Raw genomic sequence first — 23,843 nt, 5'->3', positions numbered from 1 at the left:
TCTATACAAGTACAAGTGGCTCCAAGCTTCCTTCCTTTCTTTCTTTTCTAGATTTTTTTGTTGTTGTTGTTTTTTTGTTTTTGGAGACAGGGTTTCTCTATAGCCTTGGCTGTCCTGGAACTCACTTTGTAGACCAGACTGGCCTCGAACTCAGAAATCCACCTGCCTCTGCCTCCCGAGTGCTGGGATTAAAGGTGTGTGCCACCATGTCCGGCTTCTTTTTTAGATTTTAATATTTAAATGATATAAATATGTGTGCTTGTGAGTATGGGTTTGTGTACAGTAATGTAGTGCCCAAGGCTGTCAGAGGGCATCTGGGCTTCAGATCCGGAGCTAGAGTGACAGGTGTTTGTGAGCTGCCTGTCGTGGGTGCTGGGAACTAAACTTGGGTCCTCTGAGAGAGCAGTATGTGAGCTTAACTATGAAGTCAGCTCTCCAGCCTCCAGGGAGTCCTTTCAACAGTCACAGAGTCCCAGTCCTTTTTCAGGGGATACCATGATCTCTGATAATTCAGGAGTAGCTGCTCAAAGTGTCCTTTTCTGAACAGTAACAAAATGCTGGGTCTGGGTGACAAAGATCTTTTGGGGAGGCTGAGTCAGGCACCCCACAACTTCAAGAAGACTGGATAGAGCTTAGTGGTACAGTTGCCTAGAATTCCACAAGGCCGTAGGTTCGAGCCCCCAGCACCACAACAGACAGCAGAAGAAGAGGAGGAGGGGGAGGGGAAAGGAGGAGGAAGGGAAGAAGAGGAAGAGGAGGAGGAGGAAGAGGGGAGGGGGTGGGAAGAAGAAAGAACCGGAGTAAGCTTGACCAGCCGATTAGATCCCAGATGTTAGGAAGTGCTAAAATCAGAGTCACTAGCTTCCCAAGACAATTATTCTGCAAAGAACTGGATATGCAGAGCAGGGGGCCTTTGCAGGACCTGGGGAGGGGTGCTACAGAGGTCTCTGGAGGACTCATGGCCTCCCCTTGGGGCCAAGTATGACATTCTAATCCAGGAGTTCCCCACTGTGGCTTGAAGTCCTGCACAGACTTTTGCCAGGACAGGCCTCATGCTTCTTTAATGGAGGAAGGAAGGTTTGGGGCGAGGAATAGGAGGAAGGCCTGCCATTGGACCAGACCATGAGATAGTCTGCAAGGCTCCAATGCCTTTGAGAACGGACCCCTGCCCCCTGCCAACAGTTATGAAGTCTTGCTATCTGTCCTGCCCTGTGCCAGCTCTGGATGATCCCGGAGGACTCAGGAAATGCTCTGTAGATGCCTAGGAGAAAGGATGGGGTGGCGGCAGAGGTATGCTGGGGGGCGGGGGGAAGAACTCGAGGAAAAGCCCCTCCCCCCAGCAGAAAAGCCAGGGAGGAGGCCAGAGAGTCCTGCCCCGAAGCCTGAGCAGGCAAGAGGCTATAACTGCTCAGGGCAGCTGTTCAAGAGTGGACTCCATTTCAAAGGCCTTTTGTTAAACTTCTAACAGCCAAAAGGACTGCCCGAAGCCATTCACTGGGAAGGCCTGACAATTCCAGTGACCTGGAAGACTATGAAGCCCAATCTCCCTCCAGCCCAGGAGAATGGCGAGCTAGGAGCTCTGCAGCCGATGCAGTAAATCAAGGATGGGGTGTGTGTGTGTCCTAAAGAGCCACTGTGACCAAGAGGAGGAGCTCCCCACCCTTTATCAAAAGGCCACAGACAGGTGTGTAGGGCAGGAGAGCGAAGGACAAGCTGGCCAGGATGTTGCTGTTGTTCAACAAGGTTGTGTATCCCTGGGGCAGTTCTCTAGTTCAATTCTCGCACCTCCCCACACCCACTACCCCCACCCCACCTTATCTGCTTGTGAGAGTGGAACTAGTATTGCAACCAATTTGCTGATGATTTTGGCACTCCAGGCAAAGTCCTCTCACCTGTTTGAAACACTAGCTTCTCATTCATAAGATAAAGATTTTGGCCTGCTGGCTATCTTCTCATCCCAGAGATAAAGATGTTGGCCTGGTCACCAGGCCTGCTGCTCTATGCTATGAAGGGAACCAGGGACATCTCAGATGTGCAGGAGAAGGGAAGTCCCTGAGCATTAAAGTCCGCTTCCCACCTCTGTCCCCAGATAGGTTCAGGGCAGACGTGACGTGGGTTTTCAAGAAGACTGAGGCCCTCCGCCACCCACGGAAAAAGGAAGAGGTGCTTCCCCACTTGGCGTGCCTCTTCATTGATCTGAATTCTAGATTGCCATCGCCAAAGGTTGGGCCTCAGCGATCTCCTCCTCCTTAGATCTCTTCCCCTCCCCCAAGGGCCACATACGAGTTTGGGAAGAGCTGCAGTTGCTGCTGTGCACATCCGGGAAGGGCCCACTTGGACCCAGATTGCTGGCAGGTTCTGGCCAGGCAGAGTGTTTGTTACCTGAAGCTCTGAAACTCATAATGACTCCAGACAGGCTTCTCAAGTCGGTGGCTACAAATGTTAATAAAATTAAAGCCACCTGAGAGTTCAGCCTGGCGATCCTTTGAAAGCAAGTCTGTGATGGGCTATTACCCTCAATTACCTAGTTGTCCACTCTCTTAGCTTGGGGTTAAACTCTTAAGTCTTCCCTTTGAAGTCATTATCCTTTTATCTATGACTGGACCAAGGAACTTCAGGACAATAATCAATGGAAACTTCATAAGAACAGAAGAGCCAGGCGGGGAAAAGGTGTGAATATCCCTTCAACTGGGAGCGGACTCAGGGCAGATGGGGGGTGGGGTGGGGCAGAAGACTCTGTGTCCTCAACATAAAAAAGGCAAAAAGAAAGGAGTGTGTGTGTGTGTGTGTGTGTGTGTGTGTGTGTGTAACAACAACAATCCAGCAAGTAATTTTCAGATCTTTTGGAAAACGAAGAGAGAGCGATAATTTGGGGCCCGATCAGAGAGGTGCAGCTTTCATCAAAGGAGGAGAGAAAGTTAATGAAGCAAAAGACACAATTAAAGAATGGATTTAATTAGGGCTTTGATGTCTGACATGGTGCACGACACTTCAAGGGGGCAAGGGACTACAGTGATCACGCACCAGGAAATGGCTTGTTAAAATGATCTGTCCCCCCAAGAGGCTGTACGAGAAGGAGAAACTTTCATCCTGGCCTTTTCTACCAGAAGAAGTCAGGCTCACATGGAACCTAGCTAGCAGGAAAAACATCACCCCCTCCCCCGCCTCCAAAAATCTGGGTTCCCGGAGGCAGCGGCTGTTTCAGGATCATTATGCTGCCCGCTTCTCTGTTAAAAAAAAAAAAAAAAGAAGAAGGAGGAGGAGGAGGAGGAGGAGGAGGAGGAGGAGGAGGAGGAGGAGGAGGAGGAGAAGGAGAAGGAGAAGGAGAAGGAGAAGGAGAAGGAGAAGGAGAAGAAGAAGAAGAAGAAGAAGAAGAAGAAGAAGAAGAAGAAGAAGAAGAAGAAGAAGAAGAAGAAGAAGAAGAAGAAGGGTGAGGGGTGAGAGAAAAACGGTGTGCGCTCTAACTAACGTTGGAAATGTTTCATTTCTCCTCTTCACTTAATCCCATTTGGAATGCTTGTCTACACGGGGAAGATGAAAACGCCAGGGGAAGAGCCTTTCTTTTGCAGTTTTCCAGTGGCGTTAGAAGGTGCAAGGAGCCACCTCAGTAACGAGGCACAGCCCGCCCGGCTGCGGGTGCAGGAGCCTCTCCCAACCCGGACCCTGCACCCCGCACCCCCTTGCCGCACACACAGTACACGGCCGGCCGGCGGAGGGGCTGCCAAACTCACGTTTTGCCCTGTTACGACTCCCCCGATCCTCATTTAAAAAAAAAAAAAAGAAAGAAAGAATAAAATAAAAACTCTCTTTATTGTGCGCAACATCTGGAAAGCTCCCTTCTCCATCTGCTCTGGGCCCTGACAAAGTTTTTGACCACAAAGCCAAAGGCTCCTTCTGTAGTGTTGTCACAGAGCTGAGATGTCCAGCCCAGGAGACTTGGGAGGGGTGAGACAAACAGGACTAGCCAGGTCTGCTGGCTGTTGGAGCTGAGAACCCAGAGCGCCCCCCCCCCTTCACCGACCCCCTCCACCCCCGGGGTTCTGGGGCCTGGGATTTCTAGTGCTCTGTGGAAGAGGGCTCCTGTTCCCGGGACTTACTTGAAGCAGGGCCCTTAGTCTGCGCCGGGAAGGACAGACTGCTTTGAGACCTCAAGGCTGAGGCTTAGGATATCCGATTGGAAATGATCCTGTTGAGGTTTTGCTTCCAAATGGACCCAGTCTCGGGCTTTTATTTCTTATCCACACACTCAGCTGGCTAGCGCTCTGGCGAGGGGGGTGGGGTGAAGGCAGCGGGCTTGGAAAAGTAGAGAGGTTTATGTGAAAAGATCAAAATGTTTCTCATACTTTCTCCAAAGGCCCAGGGCTCTTTTTCTCCCAGGGACTGAACTTTTTCTCTGAGAGAGTAATCCTTGAAAGCCTCGGCCCTCATTTCTTTTAGGTCACTCCTCCATTTCTTGGATTTAAAGGAAGCAGAGGGGTCACAGATGTGGGCACGCCACTCAAAGTGAACCACGGGGTGCACCCATCCATAGGAGGATTGGAACAGAGACCGAGAGGGGCTTACCAGCTGAGAGACCCACGTGCTCAGTCCCAGCCAATGAGACGCCTTAGAAATGTAAACTGCTAAAACAACTGTTGGGGGATGGGATGGGGTGGGGGGGGGCAGGGGTGGGGTAGGTGGAGGGTGTCGCGGGTTGTGAAGATTTCCCACTCGATACAGAGATGCTCACGAATAATCTGTTAGGTCAAGGTGCTCACGAGTCTGGGATGTGTCTGCTCCCAATTAACGTGAAGGCTAACGGTTAGCTTAACAGAAAACAAACATCTTCGAATTAAGCGTAATTATTGCAGATCTATAAAAGCTGCTTTATAATATGATTTGTGTAGGCCTTGGAGGGAATTTGAGTTGGACCGGAGGGTTTCATTTGCTTTCCTGCCAAGAGTCCAAACGCTCAACGTCCTGCGTAGAAATGAAAAGATTTAAAAAGCACCTTAAGCCTAAATCGGCCCACACTGGGCATCGTCGTAATCTCTCTTCCCCGTGTGCTTTTCCACTTGAGAGCGCTTTTCTAATCTTCGCACACCGCCAAGGAAGAGGCTTGCGGGTGTTTCCAGTAGAAGGGGGGGGGGGGAACCATTATGGAGGGGCTGTTTTTTTTAAAGAGTCTGCAAATGCCCTGGGTTATTCTAAAACGCTTCTAAGAATGCGCTGCTGGTTTTTCCTCTCCACAGGAAGATAGGACACACAAAATATTTTTAATTATCGGTTCAGGAAGAGCTAACCCTGTCTTCTGGTGTGCAATTTATGCTGGACCTGGCTGGGTGGCAAGCTGTCTGGATGACCATGCAGTGGGCAAGCAGAGGCTGGGGACTCAGGGGTAGGGTGGGGCTTGACCCCTTTAGGGGTTGCGGACTTGGTGGGTTGAATGTCACTGACCATATTTTTTGGGGGGAATGCCTCCTTTACATCTCGGAGGGCTTGGTTTGTTTCTAGGATATATTTCTGCAGTTGGGAAAAGGGGATTTTAATCACTAGTTGGAGTTACACCTGAATTTACCAAGAGATTTTTTTTTCCCAGAAAGAGCTGCAGGCCAAAACCGAAATCTTACCTTAGAAACCAAGAAAAGGGCTTATCTTTCATGTTGCTTTCAGAGGCAAGCTTTGTGTGAGATGAGAGGAGTCGTCAGGGACAGGCTTCTACTCCGGGTGGCTTTGCTGCCGGGCTGTAACAGCCCAAGGCCAGGGACATTTTCTTAATAAGTTTTCACCAGTGCTTGGCCTCAAGCAGGAGTGGATGGACCCTGGATGGCACTCACAGGAAGCACTCACAGGATAGCTGTCTTGCCTGGCTGGGGCTGGCAGTTTTATCTATCAAGTGTAATCTGAGCCTACGCTCCACTCTGCCCCATACTGTCTGAAGGTAACTTTGCTTAGACAAGTCAGGTTCACCATGCCTAGATCTAATGGGCTGTAAGGGGAGAGAGATGACTCATGTCTTAGAGACACTGTGGATGTTGGGGGTGGGTGTTGGGGACATCTCTGGCCCACTGTGGCAAGCAGAGAATAGTTATTATTCTCCTGCTATTTCCCCTCTGAGAACTGAACGGGTCAGAATGGATTTCTGGAGCCTGTGACCTCCCTGAGAACAGCAACGGCTCACTTGGCTGCCTCAGTTCAAGCATGGCGTGAGGAAGACTAGGCACGAATGCATCCTTGTGATTATGGGCCATTAAAGAATTGCTGTTGGCCACAGAAAGTAGAGGAGACAGAATTACACTGTCCTTTGCTTTATAAAGCATGGGATTGTTAAAAAGAGGACTGTTAAATGGAATAATGAGTTTTATTGAACACAAGTACCAAGCGTAAGGGGACTGAATTGCATAGCGACACCTCCTGGTTGAGCACAGAAATGCAGCCCAATTCCATTACGCACCGCAGACAGCCCGAAGTGGGAAAACCAGTTGCGGATGGGTGGGTCCCTGACCCCACAATCAACAGAGCAGGAAATGAAAGCGAACGAGACATTTTTAACTTGGGAGGAGTCCAACGCTAGCAGGCTGTCAACTTCTGACAGAACACGCCACGGACTACCTGCCTGAGGGGGATCTGATAGACCAGGCAGTTCTGCTATCTGTCCTCCTAGCTGTTCTGAACTCTGTGATTTGAATGCATGAAAGGACGGGTGGGACTTACTATCTCATGTAGGATACGGGAGGTAGGACAGGTCAAAAAGTGGTTTGGCTGCATCAAAGCTGGCCAGAAGGAGATGTACTGTGTAGAGTGTGCTAGTCAGAGAGGTTCAGTCCAGCAGACAGTGGCTCTGGCCTTGCAATTTAAATTGCCCAAAAGACAGGATTCACTTTTTATTGTTTCAGCTGGATCCTGAACATGGCATGCTCCTGTCTTAGCAGGCATGATGTCTGGAGGAGAGTCATAAAGATAGCTTTCTGTCTGTCCGCTTGCTTCTGCTATCAGTCCTGGAACACCTCTCTCTCTCTCTCTTTTTTAAAAGATTTAATTATTTCATGTATGTGAGTACATCGTTGCTGTCTTCAGACACACTAGAGGAGGGCATCGGATCCCATTACAGATGGTTGTGAGCCACCATGTGGTTGGTGGGAATTGAACTCAGGACCTCTGGAAGAGCAGTCAGCGCTCTTAACCACTGAGCCATCTCTCCAGCCCCCTGGAACACCTCCTGTGTGAGAAGTGTACAATTGAGTCAGAGCCACCTGAGCACTTCAGTAATACACTTCATCACTGTTAGCGGTCGGATCTTGGCCAGGCCTCTGAAATTCTTCTGTTGTTGTTTGTTTTTGAGTTTCTCTGTGGAGTCCTGGATATCCTGGAACTCACTCTGTAGACCAGGCTGGCCTTGAACTCAGAAATCTGCCTGCCTCTGCCTCCACAGTGCTGGGATCAAAGGTGTGCGCCACCACCACCAATGATATTTAAATTCTTTGTCAACTAGGTTTTTGCATAACCTGAGGGAGGTGGACTGGATCATTTGCAAAGCCCCTTGCCGTAGAATATCTTCTGGGCGTCCTGATCCATGGGAAGGAAGAGGCAGTTGTTGTTTCTGGGTGTGAGCAACAGCCAAAGTGCAGAAATGGACCTTCTCGCTGTCTGTCTCTGCCATGCCTTCTCTCTTCCCTGTGAAAACCCTGCTCCCACAGCCCCAGCGCCACAACGAGTGCCATCCCTTTCTGGCGGGCAACTGAGTAGAGCTGCCAGAACACCAAGGCCTTGATGCTGTGGCTGGACTTGGTAATGTGTAAGGGTCACCCAGGTGGTACTGGTTTTGAAGGCATGAAGGAGTTGAGCAGAGCAGCTGAGGCTTGGCACTGTGAGAGGCCATGGAAGGCCATTGGTGAAGGTGCAGCCTCAGTTGCAATTGATGGCCCAGGACTGAAGGGGTCATGCAGTGTTTTGGAGATGCCAGTACCATGAGATGACTACCAAGAGCAGCAGCAGCAGTGGAGTACAGGCATCTGGAGCCTAGAGGATGACACGTGTGCTACAAAGGGCATGGCTGGAGAAGTGACCCAAGCCCTTGGAGGAGCCCAGAAGATCGTAAGTTGGATCCCAGACATTGGACGGTTGGAGATTGACTTTTGCTTTTGATTGTGACTGTGCCCTGATATTTTCCCTCTTGAAGGAAGAAACTGTTTTAGTGGAGCCCACAGTTAAGAGACTTTTAATTGTAAAAAGACTTTGGATTTTAAAAGAGATGGATATTTTAAAGAGATTGCTGTCCCGACACCAAAGAAGACGAGTGAGGTACATGAGAGCACATTCTCTGGTCTCTGAGGCATTGTGGGGGAAGAGGGAAGCATGGCCATGAGAGCTTGGAGAAGAAACACAGGCCCCATGCTTTCCCGAAAGCAGCCACACTGACTGGATGGACAATGGCCACTCTACCCAGAAGCCCCTTGCCTTTGAGGGGCTCCTGTGAATCACCGATGTCACACTGGGGAGTTCCCTGGAGTAGCTGAAGGGCATCTGTCCCCACAGCTATGGAGAAGCAGTTTGGGTATGAGCCTTAGAGTCTTGGCATTTTTGTAATTATCTCAGTTTTCCATTGAAATGGAAATGTCTTCCCACCTACCCTGTTTTACTGGAACGTCCTGTAGGGTAGGTCTTCTGTTGTTCTCAAAAAGAGGCAGCGTTTGGAACAGTCGGAAATGACTTTAAAGAACAGTCAAGCCATCCATTCAGTTAAATCGGAGTCAGCTAGAAAAAAAAAAAAAAAAACTTCCCAAACTTCTTTAGTGGATGACATTTTCAAAGCAGAATTCTTTTCTTTCTTTCTTTCTTTCTTTTTTTTTCCAAAATACCACAAGCAATGCATTGAGTTCAGGGAATACTGCCTGCCAAGCTTCAAGTTTTATATTTAACCTTTCTTCTTTTTTAACGTCTTTGCAAAAACATGCTTGGAACTCTTCAAAACCCTTTCAGCTTGAAAGTTTGGAGGAAAGTCTTAGTGGATGAAACTCTCAGTTCTCAACTTCCCCATAGCTTCCGTTCCTCTCCTTGTGTTAGGGAGAAAGATTATTATCATCGCCTGCTCACCAAAGAAGCCGGCATGTGGTGCTGGCTGCTGGCTCGAACATCACATACTTCTTGGATGATGTATCATCAGCTCAAAACCTAAGCACAGGTTGGCCCTAGAACTCATAATCTTTCCGCCATAGCCTTCCAAAGAGTGTTGGGATTATAGACACCACTATATCCTGTGTTTCTCTAAGGCAGCTCGTCTCAACCTTTCTACTGCTGTGACCCTTTAAGACAGCTCCTCACGTTGTGGTGACCCCCCCCCCCCCCCCGAGATAAAAATTACTTTTGTTGCTTTGTGACTGTAATTTTGTTACTATTATGACATCGCAACATAAATATCTGTGGTTTTGATGGGGGGGGACGGTCAGTCGGAACCCACAGGTTGAGAAACACTGCTCTATGGCATGAGCTCATAGCTGTGGAGCCCTTAGGGGTGAGAAACCCTAAAAACCACGGATATGATAGGAACACAACACTGAACACAGCACACTCGTGTTACAGAGGATGGTGTTGTGTAGTCAAGCCCCGTCTTTGAAGTTGAAAATGTACACATTAAGTGGGACTGGGAGCTGGTCTAAGAGCTAAACTTTTAAAGAGTTGGTGGTAGAATACCTGATAGAATACAGAAATTGGATTAGTGGTGAAATTCTGAACATGGTGTCCTTTGGCTCAAAAAAAAAATCATCTCGTTCTATTTTTTCCCCCTGGGGCCCAGCAAAGTACTCTGGCCCTAAACATCAGCTCCCTAATCTGATTTTCCTTCTCTCTGGCATGTATTTTATTAACCCATTTTCTCATTTACCCACTGTGAATAGCTCAGTGGGTAGCATCCTTCTTAGAAAGTGAAAACCTCCTGGGAGACGCTGCACTGGAGCAGAAATGCACACAAACCCCTCTGGCCCCAGTGCAGGGAAGAAAAAGCCCCGTCTGTAATCCTGTCTGGTGAATCCGCACATTGTGTTCCGACCTTCCAGGAGAGCGAAGGCCTGATTAAAACACGGGGCCGTCGAGGAATGCAGCTCATAATAGGCTGGCAGCTTGCGACGTGATTAATGTTGAGGTGGGGGTGAAGAGCGAGCAGGCCTTCCTTCCCCAGGCAAACCCTCCCACAATTCTGCCACCTGGCAGCAAGCTACGGTGCTCCAACAACACCAGGAGCTGGAGGGCAGCGAGGGCTGGAGTCTGCCACGTGACTGGAATCAGCCACGTGACCTGAGTTAGTCCCGCTACCATCTTGGTTTAATGACCATGGACGGCCACGTCTCCTCCCAGAGCCAATGTATGAAGGCAACCCTGAGCAGGTGGCCATGCTACACAGTGAAGGACAGTTGGAAAATGTTCAATCCTTTGTCTCCTGGCTTAAAGATGTAGGTGCGGATGCCTCTATTTCAAAGACAGAGCTTTATGGTAGGGGGAATTCCTTTTCTTTAAGAGATTATTTATTCATTTTTAATTCGTTATTCGTTTCTTTGTAGTTTTGGAGATAGCTCCATTTCTGCCCAGTTGCCAGTTCTGACTCGTGGTCTACTCCACATTCCTGCCAAGCTGAACTTCAAGGAAGAGAGTACTCCTTCCAATCCAACAGACACCAAGTTCCTGCCACACACCGAGGTGACACTAGCTGCTGGCACACACGTCCAGTTCTTCATGGCCAACCATCCTTCACCAAGGCAATGTAAATTAATGCCACGATGATCTAACCCTGGACATCCACCAGAAGGGCTTACATTAAACACACACTCTTTTACACACACACACACACACACACACACACACACACACACACACACACACACCAAAACAACAACAACAAAAAACCCCCACAACAATAGCATGTGTTGAAAAGGATTTAAAGCAAGAGGAACTCACAATCTATTAGTGGTAGAAATGTCAATTGATTCAACCACTTTGGAAACTTGTTTAGTAATATCTACTAAACCTGCATGAACACATGCATTAGGTTTCAGTGATTCTGTTTTTTCTTTAATGTGTTTAGGATAAATGACTGCCCACACTCACCAAAAGACATGTACAATAATAACTATAAAAGCTCCAAACTGAAAACAACCAAAATACCTACCAGGGGATTGTGATGGTTTGTATATGCTTAGCCCAGGGAGTGGCACTATTAGAAGGTGTGGCCCTGTAAGAGTAGGTGTGTCACTGTGGGCTTGGGCTTTAAGACCCTCATCCTAGCTGCCTGGAAGCCAGTATTTTGCTAGCAGCCTTCAGATGAAGATGTAGGATGTCCAGCTGCTCCTGCACCATGCCAGCCTGGATGCTGCCATGTTCCCGTCTTAATGATAATGGACTGAACATCCGAACCTGTAAGCCAGCCCCAATTAAATGTTGTCTTTTATAAGACTTTCCTTGATCATGGTGTCTGTTCATAGAAGTAAAACCCTAACTAAGACAGGGATTAGTGCATATGAATAATTATATAGAAATAAAGGTAATATAAATTATGGAAATGTATACAACAGACTACTACCCAGCAATAAATGGAATGAGATACTAATAGAAAAAAACACAGTTACAACTCACAGCTGCTATGTTGAACAAAAAACAGCCAGGCATAAAAGAGTACTTGTGCGGTTCTATCGGTATGAGATGTGAGACTGGATAGAATTAGCCCTGATGGAAGTCACAGTACTGATCTGAGCACCAGCTAAAGAACCTGCCAGGGTACTGAAAGAGGAGAATGATTTACAGCTTAGTCTGGTGGCTGCATAGTGACTGGCACATATATATTGATTAAGCTCTGCACATAGAATCTGTGATCTGCACTGCATGAAAATGACCCCTTAGCAAAGGGATTTTGTTTTCTTATGCCCTTCCTTGCTCTTCTTAACCACATCACAGTTTTCTTTATGAAACCCATGTCTTGGGGCTGGAGAGATGGCTAAACGGTTAAGAGCACTCAGTCGCTGGCTGTTCTTCCAGAGGACCCAGGTTTGATTTCCAGCACCCACAGAGTCTGTAACTATATCGCAGGGGATCTGACACCTTCTGACCTCTGAAGAGACCGGGTATGCCACATGGCACACAGGAAAACACATGTCCACATTCGAATCAAAATAAACCTAAAACTAGACAACCCCTGACACTGACAAGGTGCTGCAATAAAAACAAGCAATACTTGGGAGGCTGGAGGAGGAAGAGCGCCTGGGGGTCCAGGGCAGCATGGGGTCTAAGGTGAGACATTGTCTCAAAGAGCAATCAGACAAGACAGAAGAAAGGCCTAAGGAAAACAGGCACTTCTGTGATCAATTTCATAGAACCACACAGATAGACACACTAACAGACACACTCACACACACAGAGACACACAGAGACACACACACACAGACACACACACACAGACACACACACACACAGACACACACACACACACACACACACACACACACACACAGACACACACACAACACATAGCCAAGCCAATCCAAGCAGGCAGGCCCATAGGAAGAGGAAAGCTGTTTCTGAGGTGATCTGAAAGGATGCTCTGTCCTGTGGCTCACGGATGCCTTGCTGCCTTCTGGGCGCCAGTAGTTCTGTTGGAAATCCTCATCCTTCGTAGCCTTGTCTCCTTCCTTGTGTGTGTGTGGTGTGTGTGTGGGCATTAAGGTGTGTGTGTGTGGTCTGTGTGGTCTGTGTGTGTGTTCAGCACAGTTGAATATATCTACTTTTATCTCCTATTTTTCATTTATCGCTTTCTGTAGCTCCAGCTCCTGGGGTCTCTCATACATCAACCGACAGTTCAGGGGTCAACCACCACTTCAGGGGTCATCCAAGGAGTTTAAGGAAGTTCACGTGCAGATCTGGGAGCTCACTATCTATGGTGCCTTGAGTTCTTATTCTCCCCATGTAGAATAGACTGTCCTCAAATGAAAGATTTTGTAAATATGGCTCCCAGTGAAGTTCCCTTCTTTCAAAGGTTGGGTGTTCTCCAGTTTAGCCTCTCACCTATGGGTTCTAAAATGATTGTTTGCCAAGCTCGTTACTGTTATGTTAGAGAAGTGTTCAATACACACCAATTATTTGAAGCAGAACTTGATGCCATCTTCCTGGTCTTTACCTCTGAATCTTTGATCTAATGAACATCTTCCTTTACCTGAAAGAATAACACACCACGACATGGTGATGGCTCTCATCCCTTGGGACATCTGACCGGGTGTCTGTCTCTGTGTACGTATGTACGTGGAAGAGTTGGCAGCAAGGACAACAGCATTGAAGGAGATGCCTTGGGGGGACTTTTGGGGGATGGGTATACACATATTCATATATACATGAGTATGAAGTCAACCTCAGTTGCCTGCCATTCCTTGGCTAGGAACACCTTATTTTAGAGACAGGGTCCCTCACTTTGACTGCAACTCATTGCTGAGATGAGGCTTGCTTTTGCTGGTTTGCAAGCCCAGGGAATCTCTTACTTCCACCCAAGAGCTGTGATTACAGCATATCTCACCACGATGGCTTTTTTCCCCCCTCCACAACAACTCATGTCCTCATGCTCACATGATAAGCATTTGACCAAATAAGCCATCTCCCCAGCCTCTATTTGGAAACTTCCTGAGCATCTGTGGGGGCTGCAACTGGACTAAGCCCAGGGATCCTCATGGCAGAGATCATAGCATCGCTACTCAGCTATCAGGGCCAAGAAAACAAGGTGCACCAAGGGAAAGGCCAACAAATGTTGACTTGACCGGAATTCCAGTTCAAGTCCCTGTTCCCAAAGAGCTCACAAGGTGACCTGCTCATCAGAACGGTAACAACTATTTCCCCCAGAAACACAACCACCTATGAGACACAGTTCAGCCTTAATCGAAAACAGCTGTGCAATGGAACGGCCTGCACATTAAAAACAGCACTGGAGATGTGGTTCAGGGATAAGAGTTCATGCCTGGCATCTGTAAGGCCCTGTTTATAATCCTTAGTACTGCACACACAACACAAGAAGTATGTCTAATCCAGCTTTGTGGTATTAGGGTATAAATTTCACAATCTGCCTCAGTTTCTCCAACTTCAAATGGCTGAGGAGACCCTGTCTGTGTTACCAGGATCCTTGTGGTTCCAAGCTCCAACACCGTTAAGGACTCAAACTTGTTTGTGGTTTATAGAGAGCAAAAGGGGCCCCGTGACTCCTCCAATGTAGAGTCTTGAAATGAAGTTTGTGCTACCGAGTAACCTTGGCTTGAGTCACGTCCTGTATAGACCAGAGTCCTGATCACACAAAAGGGTACTTGGCATAAGGAATTATCAATTGGTCAGCTGCAGCTCAGCTAGGCCTGTGTCCTCTGGGGTTGGGGGTTGGGGGAGGGGCTCCCGGACTTCCTTGGTGTCAATCATTGTGGTAAGAGTGATGAGGGAGATCTAATTCCTGCTGGAAGCAAGTTAGCAGTGACAATGGGCAGATAGATAATAAGCCATCACTTACAATGTGCCCCTGTGCTGTGTTGTGCTCATCACAAACATGACAGGGGTAAGAACCACAGAGTGAGAATCTAAGTGTCAGGCTCCATCAAGCTCCTGACTGCTCTGTCACCTCCTCCACTGGTCTCCATAGCTCATGAATAGCAGCTACACGCTTCCAGGTGCTTCTGCCAATCACTCTGCAGCCGCCCCAGATTTTCCGTATTCTGTCCAAGAGATCCCACCCCAGTTGATTTGCCCCTGGGGTCTTCTGCTGCGCCGCCCTTTCAGGTGTCCAGGTTAGAACGCACAGTCACAGTCATTTCTTTTTGGAAAAGGGATTTCAGTTGTCCACTAATTCAGTGGATCAATCCACAGACCATGGCTCCAGGTCAGCCTGAGCTCAGATCTGCAATTTTCTAGTTCCATGAACGTGAGAGAATGTTTTCTTCTTAAAGGTCATAGGCGTTGCTTTTTCCCCACTAGCCATCTGGACTAGCTCAGGGCTGAAGATAGCTGGAGAGGTCGCCAGCTCTGCTTTGCTTCTGTCTACAAATATGATGCAATTTTGTGGTCCCTTTAGATAGAATTCCTCAACCCTGGTTTCATGGCCTTTGGGAACAGAATTTCTACTTGACCAAGGGATCAGACAGTGGGGATTAATTCACAGTGGCGTGAAGGATGAGAGCTCTTGTGTCCACACTGGACAGTTCCACATGACCAAGGGGCACTTACTGTAGGGAGGGGTCATAATTCTTGGGTCACCCATGACAATGTTTCCACTGAAGGGGAGGAATTTCAATTAGCTACATATGGCATTGGTCTGATGCAATATTTGCTGCTCTTCAAAACAATAGAAAACTCCTATTGATTTTTTCAAAATCATTTTATTTTATTTTTTTATTTAATATATACGAGTGCACTGTAGCTGTCTGCAGACACTCAAGAAGAGGGCATCAGATCCTATTACAGATGGTTGTGAGCCACCATGTGGTTGCTGGGAATTGAACTCAGGACCTCTGGAAGAGCAGTCAGTTCAGTGCTCTTAACCGCTGAGCCATCTCTCCAGTCCCTCCTATTGATTTTTAATCAGAAAAACGCCATCATAATTTCCTATCCCCCTCAGTCATTCCAGAGACACTGAACTGGATGATATAATGAGGCGCTGCTACTCCAGACAGGGTTTCGATATCCAGCCCTGCCAGGTTGCCTCTATGGCCATCCTCCTGCCTCTGCATTCTGGATGCTGGGATCACACCTAGCTGCTAGAATGTGATTCTTACTTCTGTGAGTTCAGTTATACAATGTTCCTGAGGCTAGGGAGTGACCTCTTTACATTTGGAAAAAGAAAGGCAGTGCTCCAAAGTGGAAGTGGAGACAGATTGAGGTTGGGGTGGGAGTTGTCAATGGGACTCTTGGGAAGCTTCATCTTCATTGAATGGAGTGAGGGCCACCATGGAAACACACCTCTGGGTGTGTTTATGGGTGTGTTTCCAGAAAGACTCACCTGAAGAGGGAATGTCCATGATGGATTTGGGTGCCACTTTCCCTTGGGCAGAAGAGAAGAAGAAAGAAGAAGAAGAAGAAGAAGAAGAGGGGGGAGGGGGAGGGGGAGGGGGAGGGGGAGGGGGAGGAGCAGGCAAGCTGTGCATAAGCATCCAACTCTCTGCTTCCTGACTATGTGACTGCCTCACACTCCAGCTACAACATCATAACAGGGTGGTGACTCAAGCTGTGACCAAAGCAAACTCTTCCTTCCCCTGCTGTCTGTCTCTGTCTCTGTCTCTGTCTCTCTGTCTCTGTCTCTCTGTGGCTCCCTCTCTCCCATTTATTTTAGCACACTTAGTTTTCTGGGGAGGTGGGGTTGCCAGGGCTTCGAACATACTAGTCAAGCTCTCTACCACATCCCAAGTCCATAGCAACAAAGACGTAACTAACATATCCCCTCGTGCCAATCACCCCGTTATCATTTATGGTGAGCTTTGCCAGTGTCAGGCCTTACACACATGACATTACATGTAGGTATTGCCTCCGGCCTTTCAATATCCACGAGGCAATTTTTTTCTGTCCTAATAAGTAAACGCTGGAGGAGAGATGGGCGTGGGAGAAGGAGTGTGGGGGAGAAGGTTCTTGTGGACGATGCTGGGAGGGGCAGGGTTAAGGACATGTTTGATCTGTTATTAAAGCAAGGGGCAATGAGAGCAATACGTGTCTGTAGGGAAGATGACACCATTTGGTAGTCAAGTTCATGCTGGATGACACCCAGGCTTTGGAGCAGGTCAGGCACCTACTGCTCATGCTAAGGCATCCATGAACACAGGGGGCGGCAACACCCCTTGGTCCCCTTCAAGGTGTGTGTGTGTGTGTGTGTGTGTGTGTGTGTACACTTACCATGGCACATGCATGAAGGTCAGAGAACCATCTTGGGTGGTTCTAGCTTCCACCTGGCTTTTGAGACAAGGTCTCTGTTGTTTGTTAGTGTGTCCCTGGAGAGCTGGCATGCACATTTCTGGGGATTCTCCTGTCTCTGCCTCCTTCCTCACCATGCCTGGCTTTATGCAGGTTCTGGGCCTTTGAATTCAGGTTCTCAGGCTTGTGTGGCAAGAGCTTCCTTCACAGAGCCATTTATGCAGCCCTGGAAGATACCACTTAAAGTTACAGATCAACTTTTCTAGTGCGAATAGTTGAGAAAGGCATGTCCCAGTCCACAGTTCATAGGAAACCTCATCCTACCGTGCAAAGGAAGCATTCGTTTAGCCACCAGAAAATGCTTCAGGGTGCCAAGCAAGCTTCATCTCGTGGCCATGTTTGGCATGGGCAGGAATTTTATCCTTCCAGGTTATTTGCTGTTCCAGTTGTTGGAGGGATGTCCGAGAAAGCTCTATTAAGTCTGGGATTAGACCGTTCTCTGGGTGCTTCTCATTTTAGTATCATCTAGAAACACACACACACACACACACACACACACACACACACACACACACACAATTTCTTTGTTTGCTTGCTTTTTGAGACAGGTTTTCTCTGGTTGTCCTCAAACTCGGAGATCTGCCTGCCTCTGTACATGAGAAAGGTGCTGGACAGAAACTTTAAATAGCCCTAAACTTGTAATTTAATGAGATGAGCCTAAGAGCATCCCAGAGGGTCTAATGTGCCCTCTTGCTTAGTCAGCAGGAGCCTCCATCAGATCTCTGTCTCACACACACTACCTTAGGACTCTCTTCTGCCCTCCTCAATAGCCACAGTGAGGATTCAGGGAGTCATGCCTGTCATGGGGACTTGCCCTCTGAAAATGGATTATTTACCAACATCACTGTTCAACAGGTGAACATGTCCTGTTTCAAAGTTTGCATGTTTTGTCTTATTCAAGTGTAAACTCAATCAGTGACTAAGGTTAGGCTTTTTCAACCACGGTTTGAATCCCGGTTTTATCTATGTAAGTGACAGAGGGGGAACCCAGGCTTATTTTGAAGTCATCTGACCTCCCGTAGACCTCTAAGGGATGGGAAAGCCACCTGGCCCTGCTGCTATCTGGGACCATCTTATTTTGCAAGTGAAAAGGAAGAAACTAGCAGTTGAATCTATTTTTCATGACAGGGACAACCCCACTGGGAAAGCAGGTGGCTCTGCCTCCCTCTGAAGCCCCAGCTCAGAGGCTACAGGAGTGTCTGTCATCCTAGTCACTTCCCATCCATCACCTCCAAACGGAGAAGCAGAGGCACCAGCCATGTGAGGCCTGATTCTCGGTGCCCACGGCATGGCAGCAATATGGCTGAGACACCGCGTCTCACCGGCTGGACATCAAGGAGATGTTGGTGCTCCATATTTTATCCCCCCATTACTTAAGACGAGCTTCTTACTGGTTTCCTAACCTTTTGTCCTGAATCTCAGAGCTACAAAGTACTGGGAGATACAGATGAAGGGCTTACAGGATGCAGCCTGTTGCTTCTCATCTCCCTATGTCGCCCCTGATACCACAACCTGGAGGCTTGGAGGAAGGAGGGACAACCACCTTGAAGAGACATGGAGGTCCCCTAGATGGCCATTCTCACCTAATAATAATAAATAATAGCAGAGACGTGAAATTCCAGAGAAAGCCTTTCATCATCTGCTGGCCATGGCCGATGCTGGAATGTGGCAGCTGCTTCCTGGGCTCTTTCCCCACTGTCTACCAGACCCTCCCTCCAGAGGACATGTAGGAAAACCCAGACTCTCTGCACGGAAGGGGACTGCTTGCGACCTGAGACATAAACCATTTGGAAGGGAGGCCAGGACTCCCTGTTTGCGATTCCCACCCCATTTTTCAAACTCTTGCCCAACATCAGGCTCTCTGGGATTCTGGCCAAGTGCTGTTCCCCTATAAATGTCTTATCAGATGGTTTATGAAATTAGGCTTTGTTGCCATATAGTGTATTTCTAAACAAACAGTGTTTCCAGGGTAGCTAAGCGGGAAGCCTTTGACCCTGACTGTATACAAGGCAGATCAAACACTGAAGAGACTAACGTGTAGATGGACAGTGAGGCAAGAGTGACAATAATAATAATAATAATAATAATAATAATAATATAAAAGGTTGGGGGAGGCATGGTCCTTTGATTGTAAGGTTAGTGTGTCTATGGGGTGCTGTGGTATAAACAGTGGGGTGAAGGACCCAAATTTGGGTTCTAGACTGAATTAGACAGGCAGATAGTCTGGTCTTTGATTTCAGAAAAATCAAAATGCCTGAAGAGAGTCTCAGCTTCCTCATCAGTTAAAAAAAGGAGATAGTGGGGTGGTGGGGGAGCACTAATCTCAACACTCAGGAGGCAGAGCCAGGTGGATCACTCTGAGTTCGAGGCCAGCCTGGTCTACAGTGTGAGTTCCAGGACTGCCAGGGCTACACAGAGAAATCCTGTCTTGAAAAGCCAAAAAAAAAAAAAAAAAAAAAAAAAAAAAAAAGAGTAAATAATAGTAGAGAGGAAGATGTGGCTGGAGAGATGACTCAGTCAATGAAATGCTTCCTTTAAGAGTGTCAGGACCTAAGTTTGGACCCCCAGGACCACACAAGAAGCCAGGCACAGTGATGAGCTCCTGAAGTCCCCGAAGGTGGGTGAGAGAGATAAGAGACAGAGTGAGGTCCCGGCCTATCAGGCGGTGCCTGAATTTTTTTCTTTCTTTCTTTTTTAATTCGATGTCAGTCAAACTGGGGTCCTCATGCTCACGTAGCAAGCTCTCTTATCCACTAAGGCATTTCCCCAGCACCTAAAATATTGGCTTCCCAATTAGCATTTAGTCAGGCTCAGGATGTGGTGAGAGAGGGAAATTATCCTATGGACTAGGACGGCCCATCTAAACACCCAGAGTTCCATTCCACAAAGGATGGGGGCCAGAAGTGTCCTTGAAGGCTTGTGGCAAGGGACAGATTCCATGAACATAAGAAGTTTTTAACTAAAGACATGTAGAGAGGGCAAGAGACCCTCTTCTAGCTGTTGCCTGTGAGGCAAAGCCTGTCAAACACCTGGTTTTGTCAATAAAGTTTTATTGGAATGAAGAAATACATGTGCCACGACTGCTTTTACATTACGACCACAGATCTGAGTGGTTGTAGCCCAGTCTATGTTCTGAAGCTAAAATCCTGAAGCCTGGCCCTTTATAGGAGAATTCTGCTGCTTTCCTCTCTACAGCCCCAAGAGAGAATGTTGACCCTGTCTATGGCAAAAGGACTCCCCATCTAAGCTATGTGCCTAGTTCTGTGCTTATAGATCTATATCTAGTATACGCATTTGTTCAGCAACCTGATCTGCAGGGGTAAGAAAGAGCAGGCAGAGGCTCAAGCCTGAAGCTATGGAGCACACCAATTTACAGGTACCCAGCTGGAGCTCACAGATGTCATGGGCACGGGCACAGACTGACACTCTTAGAGCAGAGCAGTGGAGATAGCTGGAGAGGCCTGATAGCCCCTTCCAGATGGACTTTCTGATTGTTCTTGATCTACAAAAATGGAGGAAGAGGAGGAGGAAGAAGAAAAAGAGGACGAGAAGAAGGAGGAGGAGGAAGGTGTAGTGGGTTGGCCTGATGTTGTTTGTATTTTAATGTTAATATTGGGCCCCTAAGACCTGGTTGTCCCAGAGGCGAGATAATCTGTATGTAGAGCCAAGTGATGTTGTGTAACCTTGTCCCTAAGTTCTTTTTGATTAGTAAATATAGATGTTGATAGTCAATAGCTGGGCAGAAGGTGGGGTGGGGTTTAGGAATTTTGGGTTTGGGGGTTGGAGGAGGACCAAGAGTGGAAGAAGAAGGTGGAGGAAGAGGAAGGAAAAGTTGCCATGGGTTTAGGTGAGTCATAAAATCGTGGCCTTGAGGGCTGGTTAATTGGAGTTAAGAGCAGCACAAATAAAACATAACTCAGGCTTATCAATAAAAAATAGATTTTAATAACATAGAGGGTAGATATCTGCCCAGCTCTTACACTGTTTAAGACTTATTATAAATATTAAGGTTGTGTGTGTCTTTTATCTAGGAACTAAATGGTCTAAGGAGGGGTTGAAACCCCTGGGGTGAGATTAAATAATTTCTACCAGAGAGCTTTTGATAGACTGATGGGATACATACAGGTCTATCTAAGTTAAGAGGACTTCCTTGTCCTGTCTGCTGCATAGCTAATAGTGAAGGGGATACAGTGTCATATGTCTCTCTTTGGCAGGTACTGAGGAGTCGCTCTGCTCAGGCAGCACCTTCTGGAGGGTGCATGCAACATCAATGATAGCCTCTCTACTTTCCCTCTCAGTCACTGAGACTGGCTGCTCTGACAGACCCCGCCTTCCTCCCCTCCCACCGTACCCCACTGAGGTCCCTGTACTTGAGAGAACAGAGATAGCCTGAAATTATTCCAGTGGGTTTGCCCTCAGGCAGAGCTGGGAAGGAGGGACTGCTGAACATCCAGGCCAGGGTGTCTTCAATGGAACACACTGTTCCAGGACAATGTCCTGTGTCCTGAAACCTGCAGAACTGTTACCTCCCTCCTGGATCCTCTCAGCCAAGAACATCTCTCCTAGTTTTTAGTGGAGACTTTCATAAACAAAACAAAACAAAACAAAACTATATATTGCAGGCATTTATACACTATTTTATTTTTCTCTATTAGATGATGACCACCTCAGGCATGGAACCAGGGCTGGTCTACAGAGAATATGTATTAGAGATACATGGTATGAATTACTGAGTCTTAAAGTCTGCTGTGTAGTGGTTTCCAGTTTAGGTTATCCCAAAGGAAAGAATAGCCTCCAAGCAGAGCCAATCACTCCACCATGGAGCGAGAAACCATGACTATTACATAATTATGATCATGCCCAAATCTGTGGCTGGCAACCATAGGCATAGGTTGCACACTCCACCTGGCTGCAGGTTGAATCTTGGATGAAACTAAGCACGGTATGATATTCTTATAGAGTCAAGAAGGGTAGTCAGGGTGTGAACATGAGCAGTGTCACGAAGGTGTCAGGGTGTCACGAAACTGGAAGAGCCAGGGAACTGGCCATGGCCCGCATACCTGTGGTAAAGCAAGCCACACAATATGGGAGGCCCTGCTTCCACAATGGATGAGGAAAGTGACTGTCCCCTCTGTCTGGGCTGGAAGCCTAGGCTAGTCACTCAACTTCCAATCAGTGTGTGCTACGTTGGGTGTGGGGATGGGGCATCAACTGTCTTGGGTCTTGGAGGAGAGACATAGCTATGCTGCTGTTTGTAGAATTGTTAACTATTATACCCTGAGACTGTAGACAGCTCATGTTCTCATCAAATCAGTCTCCTCAAACCAATCATTCTCTAGTCTGGACAGCCCAGGGACCAGTTGATAACCTAATTTTCAGAAATCAATCTTCTGGAGATGCTCTTGGAAATCCCTGGACTCAGAAGAGCCATTTGCTTGGGCTACCCAGCAACTTTGCTCTTTCTACCTTTCTAGTAAATTTCCACTTTGGATTATTGGTACAAAAGATCTACATGGTGGGTTGTAAGCTGGAAGAAGTATATATAATTCTTGGTCTCCAATTTACTAGAAAGCCAAGTGACCCTTGAGATAAACTAACTGGTTACCAAACCTCCCCCGAATCCCCTTGCTTTGTGGGCCTGGGGGTTGAACCCAAGGTGTTAAACATACTAAGAAATTCTCTACCAAGGAGCCACACCCTCACCCCCTTGTAAGTACCTTCCTAGAACAGAATATTTCATTTGTGTGAACTTAATTTGTAACGTTAAAAAAGAGGAAAAAAATGGCCTGGAAAATAAATATAAAAGCACAGTAAGTATGCAAAAGCAACAACTGAATTAAAAACCAGGTTATTTATGTTCCTTTTTGAAGGTTTTCCTTTATGAACAGAGCTGACCAAGTTTTCTAAAAATATGAGCCCAGTGATGTGGGGCAGAAAAGAGCACCTTTGTACCCATCTTTTTCATGGCTCCTAGGGCCTTGAAACTGTGCTCCAAATTAGTCGTCCCTAGAAAACAGTTTCTGTGGGCTTAAGGTAGGCAGGCACTGCAGAGGCCACCCAGTGGCATCTGTCACACAGGAAGGCTTCCTTGGCCTCCCTTTCATTGACTTTAACTCTTTGAACTTCTCAACAGGTCCTTAAGCCGTTCTTTGTCCTTTGACATCAAAACAACAGGTTCATTTCTGGAGGAGATGAAACAGAGCTTTGGTGCTGCAGAGCCGCCTTCATGTTCCCGTGTGTTTAGCCCAGAACTGGCTCTTCAGCTCCAACTGCTGCCTGGTATATGCAGATTACACCCAAGTCCTAATGCTTCCCGCCCTCACACATCAGCCCACCCCGTGGGCTCTCTCATGGCCGAGCACTGGCCCTCTACTGGCTTCAAATAACTTTTTACCATTCTTCAGCACTGTGCTCATAATCAAATGAGGAATTTCTTCAGATTAAGTGATTTATTTCCCAAACTGTGGCTTTTCTTGATCCTTTCGTAGATTTGAGAATCCATCCACATCATGTTTAGTTTTCTTAGCTATGGTGAAGTAGAAAACCAGTTTAATAAGTAAAAAGTGAATTATTCAAAAAAGCAGATGTACCTTTTCCCCTTCAGGAGTCATGTGATTTAGGACTACCACTTTGAGCTTGAGTGGACAGAGAGACGGGCATTCAGGCCACAGTAAATACTCAGTCTGGTGGTGGTTGGGGCTTTACTGAAGTTAACAATCCTAAAATGGGGAACAAAGCAACTCCAACTTTGGAGCAGCAAGGACAGGTGACATTACCCTTTTGGGACAGCCTGAGAATCGAAACTTCTGCACTGCATTGTTAATTCGACAATACCACAGTCGTCATTTCTTGCCTACCCATCTGGATGGTGACTGAGCCTATGGCACAGTTTAAGTGGCTACTGT

At 47.4% G+C, this 23,843-nt stretch overlaps 1 long non-coding RNA gene across 3 annotated transcripts in view; it reads left to right on the top strand.

Annotated features, from left to right (window-relative positions):
• The window catches only part of Gm46298, a 46,885-nt gene that overhangs the window by 15,220 nt on the left and 7,822 nt on the right, over positions 1–23,843 (top strand). Inside the window, exon 3 of one of the 3 annotated variants that reach the window (XR_003949790.1) lies at positions 7,472–12,403. The exons of the other annotated variants lie outside the window; for them this stretch is intronic. This is a non-coding gene — a long non-coding RNA (predicted gene, 46298). Of the gene's footprint in view, positions 1–7,471; positions 12,404–23,843 lie in introns of those variants that run through there. 3 annotated transcript variants of the gene reach the window in all.

The sequence above is a fragment of the Mus musculus genome, chromosome 11, assembly GCF_000001635.26.
Source record: "Mus musculus strain C57BL/6J chromosome 11, GRCm38.p6 C57BL/6J".
Taxonomy (NCBI): Eukaryota; Metazoa; Chordata; class Mammalia; order Rodentia; family Muridae; genus Mus; species Mus musculus.
This window is presented reverse-complemented; position numbering and strand designations above follow the sequence as displayed.